A 15,862-nucleotide genomic window follows, 5' to 3' on the forward strand; every position below is an offset into this window, starting at 1 on the left:
TCCTTCCTCTACCAAAAGATCATCCATTTAGCCCCAATGACTCTATGCAACAAAACTAAGTACTCCCGGGACCCCTGGGTGGCTCAGATGGTTAAGCGTCTGCCTTCAGCTCTGGTCACGATCTCAGGGTCCTGGAATCAAGTCCCACATCTGGCTCCTTGCTCGGCAGGGAGCCTGCTTCTCCCTCTGCCTGCCACTCCACCTGCTTGTACTCTCTCTCTCTCTCTCTCTCTGGCAAATAAATAAATAAAATCTTAAAAAAAAAAAAAAACTAACTACCCCTACAGGGCGCCTGAGTTAAGCATCTGCCTTCAGCTCAGGTCATGATCTTGGGGTCCTGGGGTCCAGCATTGGACTCCCTGCTCAGTGGGGAGTCTGCTTCTCCCTCTCTCAAATAAATAAAATCTTTTAATAAATAAATAAGTAAAAATAAACTACCCCCAAAACTCATTGATTTAAAACAATAAGTATTTATTTAGCTTATGAGTTTACAAGATAACAATTTGGGTGGGGTTGGGCAGAGCAGTTCTTCCCATGTTCACCGGGCTCATGCATGTGTTTGGTGGTCTGCCGAGGGTTAGCTGAAGCAGCGCGGTGATGGTGCCATATGTCTTTAGGAGGTAAACTGGTGAACACAGAGAAACAAGCGAGGGCACACTCAAATGCACAAGCACTCTCCAAGGCTGTCCTTTGTCCTATCTGCTAACATCCCCTTGGATAAAGTAGGTCACACGGCTGATAGAGAGTCACAGTGAAAGAGCCCAACAAAATTCCATGGCAAAGGGTCTGAATGCACAAGGTTGAAGAATTAGGTCCACTAGTGAAATCAATATGCCATAATCTGCAACTTTGAATCTTACTTCGGAGATTCTCTTTCACCTCTGGCATTCTAAGTCTATGATTCCACAAGAACAGCGATCTACGGTAAATAGAGATGATGTGTGGGTAAAAAAATGACCTTCAGTCCTGCCAGGGCTCTAGCAGTGAAGAAGCATTCATTACTTTGCTACTCAAAGGTGGTAACTGGACCAGCAGTATCCACATCTTGCAGCATCTTGTTAGAAATTCAGAATCTTGGGCCATACCCCAGGCCTAATAAATCATAATGTACATTTTAACAGGATATCCAGGTGACTTGTATTAACATTAAAGTTAGAAAAAAAAGCACTGGTTATTAGATTTATGAATCTGCTCTTAAATTTGTTCTCAATTGTGTTTGCTATGGAAACAAAACTAATATAGTTGGAAGGATTTTTAACTGGAAGAATGGAAACCAAAAAAGGGGTTTGACGATCTAGTAATAACCTAATTTTTAAAACAGGCAAGATTTGGCACTTCACCAAAGAATATATACAAATAACTTATAAACACATGCAAAGATTATTAGTACCATTAGTCATTAGGGAAATCCAAATTAAAACCATACTGAAACCCACCAGCACGGCTGAAATTAAAGAGGCTGAAAAAATTTTCAAGGATGGGGAGCACCGAGTGCTCTCAAAAACCACCTTTGAAAGTGGTTTAGCAGTTTCTTATGAAGGTAAACTTGTACCTACCCTATGACCTGGAAATTCTCCTTTGAGTACATGCCCAAAAGAAATGAAAGTATATATCCACAAAATTACAGGTACAAGAATGTTCATAGTAGTTTTATTCATAATGCTAAAACTGGAAATAATCCAAATATCCATTAACAAGTGTACGGATACGCAAAATGTGGTATATTCATGCAATGAACTACTCCTCCACAATAAAATGGAATGATAAACAAAACAGAGATGTATCTTGCTGACATTACATTAGAGAAAGACATCAACTACAAGAAAACACAGAGTATAGGATGCCATTTATCTGGCATTCAAGGACAGGGAAAATGAATCTACGGTTATAGAAATCAGAATTGTGCTTTCCTGCACAGCTGTGGAGGATGTGGTGTGGATTCATCATAAAAGAACAAGATCTGTCTACAGTAACAATCAGCTTTTGTATGTTGCTTTGGCGATTGGTTCCAGTGGTATGTACATTCGTCAAAATGTATTGAACTTCGCACATTTTATTACTTATAAGTCAAACACCAGTAAAGAAGCGTGCATCCCTTCATAGTTTCAAATCACATATTCCCATATATCATCTCATTTGCAAACCCCCATGGGACCGACAGGGCAGGTGTTATTAGGGAACATTAAGGCTCACAGAGGAGACTCGCTAAAGTGTCCTGAGTGACTGGAGGCCTCTGGCCACTATTTCATTTCTGTATGCTGCATTTCCATTCCCCCCCAGCAGCAAATGGGAGCAGGGCCACAAGTCCTGAACTAGAACGAGTTCATGGATTCTAGAATGCTGAGAAGAACTTTTCTGCTGGAATAGCAGTATTTGAATACGAAGCATAGTCTCTGCATATCAAATGTGCACTTCCATCTCTTGCCTGCTGTTATAGAATATAGGAGAAGCTTTCCAAAGAGGGAACTGGAGAAGACCCTAGAGAAAGGAGACTATTGTTCTAGGGGAGTGGGCTTCCTTGTTTGGCTGGGAGCTGGTCTTTCCTGTGGTTCACCAGAAGCATGAGGGAGAGAGAAACATTTTGGACCAGTACTGAGAGACTCAAGGAAAACTACAAAGTCCTGTATCACAGCCAACCCAAAAAGAGATCTTGAAGAAAAGCCATCATGGGAGACTTGGGTCAGGCTAGCCAGTGTGATTGGTGATTTCTATAGCCAAGTCTATGGAAAGAAATGCAATTGTGGCCTGGTTGCCAGAGGTCAGGACAAGACAGGTCGGCTTTGGACAGGACAGTTTCTCTAGGCTCACAGGCTGCTTCAGAACACCAGATCCGCTTCTAGTCCCCTGGCTGAGCATCTAGACCCACAGCCTTGAAGCTAAGGGAACTGCTCATTTGCTGATGCTAATAAACTGCCCCCTGCAGGAGAGATTGCTTCATCCTTGAATACTTAGAAGAAGGCATCCTTGAATACTTACCGCAATTAGCTTTATGTAGTAAATCTGTATATTGTTCACCTATATTGTTGTTCTGATTCTTCTCAGTAAAATCCAAATTGAGGCTGGCTAGAGAAAACACATGTAAATACAGGGAAGGAAAAGGTATGAAGAGATGTTTCCTGTGATAACTGAAGGCTGGAAATAAATAAGCTCGGTGGTTCTTTATCCTGGATTCATATTAGTATCATATCTGGAGCTTTTAACAAAATCCCACCATGCCTAGATCCTATTTCCCAGAGATTATCATTTATTTGGTCTGAGGAGATGGAGAAGGGAGAGGAGCATGACTTGCAAAAGCTCCACAGGCGGGTCTGATGTGCAGTCCAGGGTTGAGAACAACTGAGTTAGGCAAAGGAGAGAGGATGGTTATTCAAAATGAGGTCCAAGTGCATAGACCGGCCCTCCAAAATGGGTTGGTGCCAACAACTACTACAGAAAGAAGAAAAGCACTCAAACAGGTTGTCCCACTTTCAGGTCAGATGGCCAAAGGGAGAGACACCAGAGAACCCAAGGCCAAGAAACTCTCCCACAGGAGAAGAAAACATGGCCCCAGAGGGCTTTCATTGCTTCAGTCTTTGCTCCCAGCACATCTCATGGTGTTGCTACTTCTTATGGGAAATAAACATGGACACTGAAGCTGCTGGTATGGAATCTCTGAGTTCATTACTGCCATACATCCCACTTCATCTTACAAAATGTAAATCATGACTTTCCCACTTGGAGTCACCTTGACCCAAGTTACCCAGAGAAGCCCTGGGTACCATACTAAATACATTCACTTTACTGATTCTTCTATACTGTGAAGTTGCATATTCATATCCTACTAGAAATCAGAGAAATATAAATTATAATAATAAGATGTTTTTCGAATCAGATTACAAAAGATTAAAAATATAATACCCAGCACTGGCAACAATAAGGGAAAGAGGCTTTTTCATACTCTGCTGTTAGAAATCTAAATTTGTAAAACTCTCCTGGAGGACATTTTTTTTTAATCTTGAGAGAAAACTTAAAAGTTAAGAAAACCCTCAATCCAACGTACCCCTCTGGAAATTTATCCTAAGGAACTAACTAATGATACATACACACATTTATGTATCAAGATGATCATAACATTAGAACAACCTAAATATTAATAAGGGATTAAGTAATTAAATCACTAAGTCCATTCCATAAAAAACGTGAAATGATATATAAAAGAATATTCATAGAATTAATCTATGATCAGACAAACAGTAGGTCATAAAACAGAATGTACAATAGAATCCTATTTTTTATAAATATGTATGCATAGAAAAACAAATGGAGCTTGACAGGAAGCTCTTGGCAGTGATTATCTGGGTGAGGAAGTACTTTCTCCTTTTGTGTTATATCTTTCTGTTATATTTTATAACTTGAATTTAATTTTGTATTCCTTATATAATTAAGACAAATGCATGAAAACAAATAAAGAAAAAATACTAAAAGCCTATATGACAAAATACTAACAGTCAAGATGCAATCTTTGCGTCTCTATAGTTTCAAGATTTACAGCAATGACTATGTATTACTTTTATAATATAAAATGCCCCCAAGTAATTTTAATTGGACATTTACTGATCTCAGACATTTCAGATTCTTCAAATAATTCAACTGTTACAGCTATTGTATCTCCTTTTTTGAGCCCAAAATTATTTTTAAAAATAACTGGAAACAAAGCACCATGCATTAACACCAACTTATTTCTGCTTGCGAGAAGAATAATCTGACCTTCCACTACTGACAGTCTGTTTGGGTTTTGAGAACTGTCCTTGACATTATGTATGGCTTTACAACTCCAGAGCAGAAGGCACTTGGACTTTTGTTCTGCTTAGATATTCCCCCCCTTTTTTCTCATGTTTCATTGTTCATTTAGAAGCAATCCCAAATTTTGCTTATAAATTCAAAGTTGCTAACAACTTTGTTCACTATGCCTTTTTCACTCATGTTTTTTATTGATTTTTTTTCCCACATCAAATCGCCCTAGTTCTTGATAACCCATACCCTATTAGGATCATGCAATATTCTAAATGCATTGCGGTCTGCAAATGTTCAGGTACCATTTAGTGCAGGAAATCGCATCAAAATATTCCCCTTCAAATTTCACATTCAGAAAAAGAGGAAGATACTTCAGGATTTCCAAACCTATCATCTTGAGGTGCCAAAGGCATGTCTGCTGGGAAAAGCATTCATCAACTATAGTCTGAGAATATTGTTTATATAGAAAGTTAACACTCCTTCCTCACTTCCTTCTGTGGGAGAACAAGATATAATTTCCTGCAACAGTTACCTGAGATGTCTGCCTCTGAACTGGAAACATGTCTGCACTCCTCAGACTCAGGTGCTCTTATAAGAAGTGGCATTGTAATATTGGAACTTATTCCTAAGAAATAATCTATCTGTCATTAATCTGTATGGTGGCCTTATTTTTATTTTTATTCCACCTCTAATCTTGTGCAAATTCTTATGTATAAAGGTTTATTCTCTGTAAAGAATTCCATTAAAATTCATTCACTCATCCAGTCAGCCAGCCATCCATCAATTTAGGTTTTTATTTACTTACCCTGAAAGTATTATCAAACACTTCTGTATGCTCAGTGCTGAGGACATGATGGGGAACAAGTTTTAGTGTCTGCTCTCAGGGAGCTTGCGGAGAGTGATGTCATTGCCTCTCTGGTCAGCTGTCGGTATTGGGCGGACCCAGAAGTTCTTCCTGAGATATCCTTTTATTTATCTGGATGATGCCTAGGTACCACTGTGAAATATTCCCAATTGGGAGTGTGATTTAAATGTAGACTAACATAGGTCCTAGTTTAGATGAAGGGCATCTAAAACTCTGATAGACAAACCACAATCTCTCTGGCCTAAAGAACTTGAGGACAGAGTTTGGGATAATCACAGCCACTGGAAAGTGTACATGTATGTGTGGCAGGTGGGGGCATGGGGAGGTATGAATCCTGAAAAGAGGAAAGCTAAAAAAGGAGAATCCCAAATTTTGCTTATAAATTCTGCCCAAATCTCTAGCTGATCCCAGAAGCATTCGTGCACAAAACAGTCAAACCAAAGATAAAATAACTAAACTGATATTAGAATTACTGCCTAAGATACAAAGTTTGCAGTTTTAGACCCTTCATTTAATTGCCTGCTAAAACAATGAAATCAGCGCCGTTCAGAAGAATACAACAGAATCCAGAGACTCCAACACAATGTTCACTAAGTTTAGGACACAATCCAAAATTACTAGACATATAGAAAAATAGCAAAATGTGACCCATTCTCAAGAGAATATATAATCAACAGAGATTGACTTCAAGATGACTCAGACGCTAAGATTAGCAAACAAGAATAGCTATTATAGCTCTGTTCAGTAATGTGAAGGATGATGTATCTTGACACAAACTCGGCTTTCATAGGTATGTTAGGAAATAATCACTATCTTCTCTTAGTCTATTATCAGATACTGTGTAATAACCCACTTTTTTCTGGAAATTATATTTATTTGTGTGGGATGTCATTTTCTTCTCTCACTGAAAGGAATTTCTGATCCTAATACTCCAGTCCTCTGGCCACAGGTAGGTCCATGGGTCATCATGTGATCCAGGCCAGGCCAACCTAAGTCTCTGCCTATGATTTTTTTCATACTAAGCTTTGGAATAGAGATTCTGAGAGACTTAAAAACTGTTGGCAGCCAACTTCCACACAATGGGGAGAAAGTTACTCTACAGTAGAAGCAGACTAGATGAAGCTTCCTCCAGACAAAAGCAGAGTCCATAAGCACATGAAGAGACTCTTGATATCATTTGAATCCTAGTCCCAATTGTCCCTGAGTCCAGCTGTACCCACTGGTTAGAGGACCCAACAAATTTCCACATTTTTGCTTCATTTAATTCAAATTTGGATTCTAATAACCAAAAACTAAATGTTTTTGTAAAATACAGTCCTAAAAAGCAGAAGATAGGCAAAGAGAGGAAATCACGGTGTCAAGGTAATTGGTGCCTGAGCACTTTCAGGACAAAGGATAGCTTCAGAGAGATGCCAGAAAGCACAATGAAAAGACTTGCTTAGCACTTGCAAATGACCTTTTCTTTCCACTTGCACTGCACTTGAGATAAAACGGGGGCAGAGCTGGGCAAGGAGCAGCAGTAGGAAGGGAAAAGTCTTTGGGAGGTTGCCAAGGAGACCACTCACTCATTCATTACTAATGACTTACCATAGTGGAAGGAGTATATAGGTTGATAAGGATATAGCAATGAGCAAAATAGTGTCTCTCCTTATGGAGCTTCAGCCTAGTGTTGTGTTACTTTGGAGAAAGAATACAATTACTGTGGCACACCTTGAGCTAAGACAAGTGTCAACACCAAAAATCACAAGATCCCTTTGGCATGTGAAACCAGGCCATACACTAGGTAAGAAGTTGCTGGTACAGTGTCCCCGAAAGAGAGATTTCCAGAAAGATCAGCAAATAGCCATATAAACACATTGAATCTTATGACACATCTTGATAAGGGGGAAGAGATATGCCTCAATGAGCAGAAGCACAGGGGAGGGAAATTGGGAGGATTTTGATGGTGCTAGAAGACATGTTTCTCCAGGGATTCAACTATCAAAGAAGCCATCTCCACCCTCCTCTCTGCCAGGACTGGAGAAGAGGGGTGGTCTACAGATGGGCACGCAACATCCTTAGGATCTGTCAAAGACACTGATACACTGCTGAGTTCACGGTCACAGAGCGCACATAATTAGAACTTAGAGGTCTGAAAGCAGACTTTGTAATGGTTTGAAAGATCCTTCCTTTAACAGGATAGTTAAAAGCACTGCCTCTCACAGCCAAACTGAGTACTTCTGTGGCCGCATTTTACAAGTAAATGAAATTTCACTGCCATCCCATCGTGTCAGCTCTCACCCAGGCCATCACATTCTGCCTGGCAGGCTGGGAAATGAGGGGCAAAACAACACATTCAGCTTTCACCAATGAGCGCTGGCCCTTGGGCTCATCAGTCAGTCCTGGTGTGACTGCAAAGCATTCCCAGAGGGGCTTCCAGCACCAATGTGTTTTCTGAAGGCACAATTCTATACAAATGGTGGAGAAAGTATCTTGATTTTATTTATGTGTCAGATGCCTTAAAATCATCAAAATTACCTGTGTTGCTAACAAGCCCTGTCTCCTGTCAAGGCCATCTACCCAGGCATATCCTCAGTGGTCCTCAGAGTCTACAAACTCTAAGGTAAATTAACCTCAACCAAAAAAAAATAAAAACAAAAATTATCTATCTATCTATCATCTATCTATCTATCTATCTATCTATCTATCTATCTATCTATCATCTATCTATCTATATCATCTATCTATATCATCTATCTATCTTATCTACCTTAACTATCTATCATCTATATATCTATCATCAATCTATGAAGGGAGAGAGAGAGAAAAGAAAAAGCAGCATTACATAGAAATGAAAGTAGGATACAGAGGAAATCATTAAACTTTGGGGTCATTGTTGTGAGCTTTAATACCAGCTTCAAAGAAGGCACTTCTAGAAATATGCTCCAGATACATGTAAGTACATGTATGGGTGGCTGAAAAACAGATCTGAGCTACACAGGTCTTACCGCTGCACAAACAGGAAGTTATGGTTTATCCATAGCATGAATATTGTCCAGACATAAATACCATGTTTTGAAAAACTTAATAGTAAAATAAGCTTCTTGTATAAAGTTAAGTTTAAAAAGCACTCATTTAAAAAAGCATGTTAATTTTGAAAGTATACACACTCATACACACCCATATACACATGTGTATATACATTTTTCTATGTTTTCTATATTTGACAATGTGTAAATATTATTTATATACCTATATATGCATACAGGTTTTGAAGATTTTATGCACCAAAATATTAATTCTGGGGTTTTTTTCTTGGCAGATTTAGCAGTAATTGATTCTTCGTTTCTTCTTAACAATCTTCTACAAATTTAAAATTCCATGTAATGAACACATGTTATTTCATAATCAGAAAAATATTACCTGCTTTTACTATCCCTTGGCTTTCACTTGACAAGGAGTTTGAATTCATAATTAATTGGAGAAAGGGAAATGAAACTTCATAAAACTTTCTGGTTCATGAAATTTTCAACGTGAATGAAAAATGAATACTTTCCATAACATTTCTGAAATGCTGATCTCTCTACTTAAGATCCTCAGTTTATTAAGTTGGAAGGCCATAAAAATAATTCATCACCTATTTCAAATACCTCTACCCAATGCTCATTCTGAAATTTTTTGAAATAATTTAAGCTAGCAATATGAAACTCCAAAGGGCAACACACATGTGAGAACAAGTTAACATCTAAAATGCAGAGCGGGGGCGCCTGGGTGGCTCAGTGGGTTAAGCGTCTGCCTTTGGGTCAGGTCTAGATTCCAGGGTCCTGGGATCAGGTCCCGCATCGGGCTTCTTGCTCAGCAGGGAGCCTGCTTCTCCCTCTCCCTCTGTCTGCTGCTCCCCCTGCTGTGCTCCCTCTCTCTGTCAAATAAATAAATAAAATCTTTTAAAAAATAAAATAAAATGCAGAGCGATGTCAATAGATAGTTTGGTATTTAATCCATTCAGTTGTTGTCATTCATACTAGTTGTATTATGTACCACGGTAATGAGTCAAACAGGTAGTTTTCCTTGCAGTGGGGAAATTGACATTCATGATCACACCAGTAAATGTAAACTGTGACTTTGAGAAATGTCTCTAGAGAGGAAAGGCAACATAAGTGAAGAGATTAAAAAGTATGGACTCTGGAGTCCGAGGCCGATTGATTCCATCTGCCACGTACAATTGTGTGGCTTTGGCAAGTTACTTACCCTCTCTGTCCTCAGTTTGCTGATGTGTAAAGTGGAAATTTTAAAAGTATCTATTTCATAGGATTGTTATAAATATCAATTGAGTCAATATTTAAAGTGCTTATAATAGTGTTTGACACATAGTAATCTCTAGTTGAATGTTTCATGAATAAATAACCAAAGTAGGGGACATGGATTGAAAACACTTAATAGGGAGACCTGACTGAGGTGGTCAGAGAAGGCTTTCCTTTATAACTGATGACTGAATGGCCGAGTTACCTACATGAAGGCCATGGACTTTGGGAGCTGAATAAGATGAAGGTGGAATACAGAGAAAAGTGAGGACAGACAATGAAGCGCTGGTTTGGCCACATCAAAAATTTGAGGTTTTATTTTATTGAAGTGTTTTATGGGCACTGTGACTTGAGGTTTCTTTTTGGAGGGGAAGAAAAGTCACTATAGAGTCTAGAAACTGGAAAAGTACAACTGACAATAAGGAAAGTCTGTTAGGAAACTATTACATAATCTAGGTGAGAGCTAGATTAGCATCAGCAAGGACACAGGCAGTAGAGACAAAGAAATGGGGCAGGTTTGAAAAGCACTGGGAGGGAAAAAAAAAAACAAAAAAAACCTTCCTAATGGTAGATCAGATACTGAGGATAAGAGAAAGGGAAATGTCAAGATTCACTCCTGGGGTTCTGGAACCACTGAGACAGGGACCACTGGAGGAAGAGTAGATTTAGCAGATTGAGCACGACTTTGAATCTAAATAAGTTGAGTTGGAGATGACTTTCAATCATTCAAGCAAAAATGTTAAGTAGGTAAGTTAGTTATATCTGGTTCTCAAGGAGATTGCAAGACTGGAATAAAATATCAAATGCTATTGAGAAATCAACAAAGATTGACTACAAAATGTCCAGATTTAGCAACATGGAGGTCATTCTTGACCTTAGAAAGATTTCTTTCATTACATGATGGGGATTGATTGAAACTAAATTGGAAAATGTTCATTATGGGGTGGGACAATGTAAAGGGATCAAAACATTATAGATGGAAATTTTGGATAAAGGAAGGCTTTCTGGCTTTGTTTTAATGGAGAGGTCCAAAAATTGTTAAGAAAGATCTATTTGAGAGGAAGATGTTAAATATACAAAACAAAGTATAATCAATATCACAAGATTTCTAAGTAGTCAAATAAATGAATTAATCTTTTTTTTCAAAAAGTTCTACTTTTTTTTAATTTTATTATGTTATGTTAATCACCATACATTACATCATTAGTTTTTGATGTAGTGTTCCATGACTCATTGTTTGCGTGTAACACCCAGTGCTCCATTCAGTACATGCCCTCTTTAATACCCATCACCAAGTTAACCTATCCCCCCACCCCCCTCCCCTCTAGAACCCTCAGTTTGTTTCTCAGTCCATAGTCTCTCATGGTTCGTCTCCCCCTCCGATTTCCCCCCCTTCATTTTTCCCTTCCTGCTATCTTCTTCTTTTTTTTTTTTTAAACATATAATGTATTATTTGTTTCAGAGGTACAGGTCTGTGATTCAACAGTCTTACACAGTTCACAGCACTCACCATAGCACATACCCTCCCCAGTTAATCTTAAAGAAAGGAGGAGAAGACCTTTATTGAAATCAAGAGAAGAGGAGGATAAGATGGCTCCAGATGTAGGCCCCTAGCATATTAGCCACTTTATGCTCATCCTGCCCAATCAGCTTATTAATGTGATGTTCTGTGGGCTACCCAAACCATCCAGATTTCTTCATATCCTATTATGAGAAGAGGATGAGTTAACATAGCCATAGGTAGGGTAAGCCAATTAAGAAATGTTTTTGTCCAATCCAGGAGAATATGAACTACTGCTGATCCTCTTTTCCTCTTCTTCTTTTTTAAGATATATTTATTTATTTCAGAAAGAGAGAGAGTGTGCACGGCAGGGAGGGGCAGAGGGAGAGTCTTAAGGAAACTCCATGCTGAGTGTGGAACCCCAACAAAGGGCTGGATCTCACAACCCTGAGATCATGACCTGAGCTGAAACCAACAGTCAGACACTTAACCGACTGTGCCACCCAGGCACCCCCCTTCTGGTCCTCTTTTCTTATCAGAATACTTTAAAATGTATTCACAAAATTAATGGCCCAGTGTCATGTAGCTGAGGTTTAACGTATCTCCTGTAGTAACAATGAAACATCTGACACAGCATCTGCGAGAAGGGCTACCAGTGTTGGATGCTGCAATGACCGACAGTTACTCCAAAGGATCCATCAGTATCTGTAAAGGCCAGACTAGCAGACTAAGAGGAAATAAGGAAATTATAGGGACCACTACCCCACAAATCTCTGCCACACTCTCACTACACCCTTTCCCCACAATGCATTAGCTAGCATGGGTGTTTCCAGCGTGGGGGCAATTTCAGAGATTTCTATTTGGCCTCCCTCACTATATGACCTCTTTACCTAACAGGCAAGGACCCAGTGAAAGAATTATTCCAATGATCAAGTATGTCATCTCAGTTATGCTGTAGGGAAATGACCGTGGACACAATGGACCCATTGAAAACTGGATTTTAGTCAGAACTCCATTTATTTTCTGAACTTCATAAACCACCAATCTAGCAGGGAAGCCATGATGATGCTTTGGAGTGGGACCAGACAGATAAGGTCTCTGTCTTCAAGAGGTTTATATTTTTGTTTGGGGAGATATGTAGATTTATTTTTTTTAATGTAAGAAAATCCATGGCAATTGAAAGATTGTGCCTTCAAGAGAGTATTTCTCTCAATAGAATGCTAGACATCAAATTATGTGTTTATAGAATCAGCAAGTTATTTTAAAATGGAGCTAGTGGACATAGACTGTCACTGTGAAGAAGTCACACAGAAAATAGCACTTTAAAGGGAAGATACAAGTGTGTTAATTGGAAGAAATAAATGGAAACGGTGCTTGAAGATGTAAAATAAAGGGAATAATTAATGGAGTAAGTCCTGCAAAAAAGATGGTATTGTGAGTGTAGAATAAACCACTGGCCTTGAGAAGAAAAATGGACCTTCTTTTTCCTTTATAAGAACTGAGAATTTACAAGAATTAAGAACAAGGTGAGAGGGGCTGCCTGGGTGGCTCAGTTGGTTAAGCGTCTGACTCTTGATGTCAGCTCAGGTCGTGATTTCAGGGTCCTGGGATCAAGCCCTGCATCCGACTCTGCACTCAATGGGGAGTCTGCTTGAGATTCTCTCCCTCTCCCTCTGCCTCACCCCCACTGACACGCTCTGTCTCTCTCTCCTTCACTCTCTCTCTCCCTCTCTCTAAAATAAATAAATGAATCTTTAAAAAAAAAATGAGGTGACAGGTGAAAATACAAAGAAAATGTAAGGTGGGAAATACCTGAGAGTTGAGCTTTTCTCAGATGGTGTTATTTATCTTGGTGAAGATGAAAGGGGCTATGGATGGGTATCTAGGTGTGAAGAGAGGGCCAAAAATAATATTTGGAATTGTACCTCTGAGGACCATGACTCCAAATCATAACAGTTGGCTCATGGGCTTTGCTGAGGGCTCATCAAAGGTTACGTGCCATGAATTTTTAGAGCATCTAATCAGCATGAGTTTCTCCAGCAACCCAAGAGCAGAGAACATAGAAAATTCAGGTTGTAAAGCAAACTGAAATAAAAGTAAGTAAATAAACACATAAAAATAGATGGCAAATACAATGGAAATTCAGGGCATTTGATATACAAAAGTGTTACTGAAATGTATGATGACAAGGTCCAATATAGACAGAGAATTCAGAATCTAGGAGAGAAGTCATGGTCAGTTCATGATAACATGACAAGCCGATGCAGAATAAGGTAGTTGGAAAGGTAGGAAGTAAGATTGTAGACAGAAAGGAATTGCAGACTCTGGATATGGGGTTACAGAAGTTCCTAGAAATAATATAGTCAGGATGAGGCATTGAGCCTTAATTAAAAGCATTGTGTACAGTGAGGGTTTCAAAAAATACTTTTCGAATCTCAATCCACCATTTATTACAGATCTGTATATGAAATCCTAAGGTGCTAATTAAAGCCTTTGTAAACATTTGCACATAGTAATTTCACAATTCTTTGAGGAGATATGAAGAAGCACTTCATCTTTTGAGCACAGCCTATTTTTGCAAGTGGTTGTTATCAATATGAAGTTATAAAAAGGAAACTTCAGATGCCTTCTCTGCGCTGTTGGCAACAGTCTCTTTCTGGCCAGGAAAGGAGGATGATGTGATTGGATTATAGACTAGAAAATTCCTAAATGTGCCTCATGCTATATTTATGATGATTGAATTAAATTTCGTTACCCCCAGGGTTTGGTGATCAACTTGGAGAACAAACAAAAACTAAAGAAACTGAAAAGAACATTTTCTCCTAATGTTCTGCTTCTTAGTAGAGAAAATGAATCTTAGGAGCTGTATTATTTTGACTGGAAGAAACAACTCGGGCAAGGCAGCAGGTGGTTATCGTTTTGAAACAAAAAAATAAATGCAAACTCCCATACCTTAAAGTTCAAAATGTTCTTTTGAACTTAATCCAACTGAGTATTAATGTCTCCTGGGTATTGATGTCCGTGGGTGAGCTCTGAAATGCGAATACAATGAGTGACTTCATCATTCGGGATCACATATTCAAAGTCCTAAATACAGAAAAAACAGAGTAACTTAATCCCCCTCAGCCTATGAGAGTCACATTTCTGGAAGCAACATCCCCCGCCCCCGCCCCCACCCCCGCACCCCAGCTCAGAAATACTGAAGTGATCAAAGAACCAAAGCATTTGGTTATATCGATTCCCTAAGAGCAATGTTACATCACCTGAGCAGCGCACACAGTACACTGAGGTCTCCCCAGAATCATGCCTGTTTTAAACGAATTGCAGAATATCAAACTGACTACATCTTTAGTCCAATTTGGTCACATCTCTACAGATACAATACTTGTTTAATTTGTTTTCTTCTACAGTGGAAGTTTTTTCCCCCCTCTCCTTTTCCGGAATGCAGAGAGGAAATTCATGGTCTTAATATGGTTTGGAAGTTCTGCAGAATACTTAATGGACTGCTTTGATAGGTATAAAATGGAAGCAGATGGATTAAGTCCTCCAAATTACACAGCACCAGGACACATCATTCTTGCAGAACGCCAGACTGTGTCCCAGGTGGTGTCATTCACATTACATTCTCTGTCGTGCAACATGGTGGCCCTGTGGAGAGCAGATTACAAATGAGTTTGTCAGGTACGTGTGCATGAGCAAATATTTGTGGGCAGAACAGGTTGTCTCTTCATCACACAGATAATAGTAGGCTAACACTTACATAGCACCAACTTGTGCCCGGCACTGTTCTAACCCCGTGGGAAAGATAATTTTATTATCTCATTTTACACATGAGGAAGCTGAGTTAAAAAGAGATTAGGTGCCTTGCCCTTGGTCATAATGCTCATAAGTGGCAAAACCAAGATTCGAAAGCAGGCAATCTGCCTCCAGAATCTGGGCTTGTCTGCTTTTCAGATTGAGAAAATAATAACCAGGACAACAACATAGTTCGTGAGACCTGCAATGAAAGAAATATTTGGGAGAGCACTTGATTTATTATCCAGGCTGGATCTTTCAAAAGCAAGCACTGGATATATTTTCTAGTAACTTGTAAAAATATAAAACAAAAGGAGTTGACAGTGGCATCTGAGAGAGCAAATTTAATCATGTAGCAATTACTCCTTTCCTCTTAATATCATTATCAAACCTGCACACACAAAAAAAAATAAAGAAACCAGCTTTCTTTAGAGAGGGTTATCATACTCTACTCTCCATTTTTCCTTTTTTTAATGGAATGCAATGAAAGAAGGGTATGAGCTTTCTTTTGCCATATGTTTCTTTACTGTTACTATAACAAGGTGAAAGTCAATAAATGATGGAAATGAAATGCACAAAAATCTATATTTATAAAGAATTAAGAAAATATCTTAAAAGGAAGGGAATCACTCCTGCAGTCGTTTTTCT

At 38.9% G+C, this 15,862-nt stretch overlaps 1 long non-coding RNA gene across 1 annotated transcript in view; it reads right to left on the minus strand.

Moving 5' to 3' along the window:
• Window positions 1-454: 454 nt before the first annotated feature.
• LOC115941059 (uncharacterized) overlaps window positions 455-15,862 on the minus strand; it is a 116,172-nt gene continuing 100,764 nt past the window's right edge. Inside the window, exons 6-7 of the long non-coding RNA XR_014143821.1 lie at window positions 14,372-14,451; window positions 455-3,063 (exon numbers count right to left, since the gene is read on the minus strand). This is a non-coding gene — a long non-coding RNA (uncharacterized LOC115941059). The remainder of the gene's footprint in view (window positions 3,064-14,371; window positions 14,452-15,862) is intronic.

The sequence above is a fragment of the Leptonychotes weddellii genome, chromosome 3 (genome assembly GCF_054177405.1).
Source record: "Leptonychotes weddellii isolate Sample4059 chromosome 3, ASM5417740v2, whole genome shotgun sequence".
NCBI classification, from domain to species: Eukaryota; Metazoa; Chordata; class Mammalia; order Carnivora; family Phocidae; genus Leptonychotes; species Leptonychotes weddellii.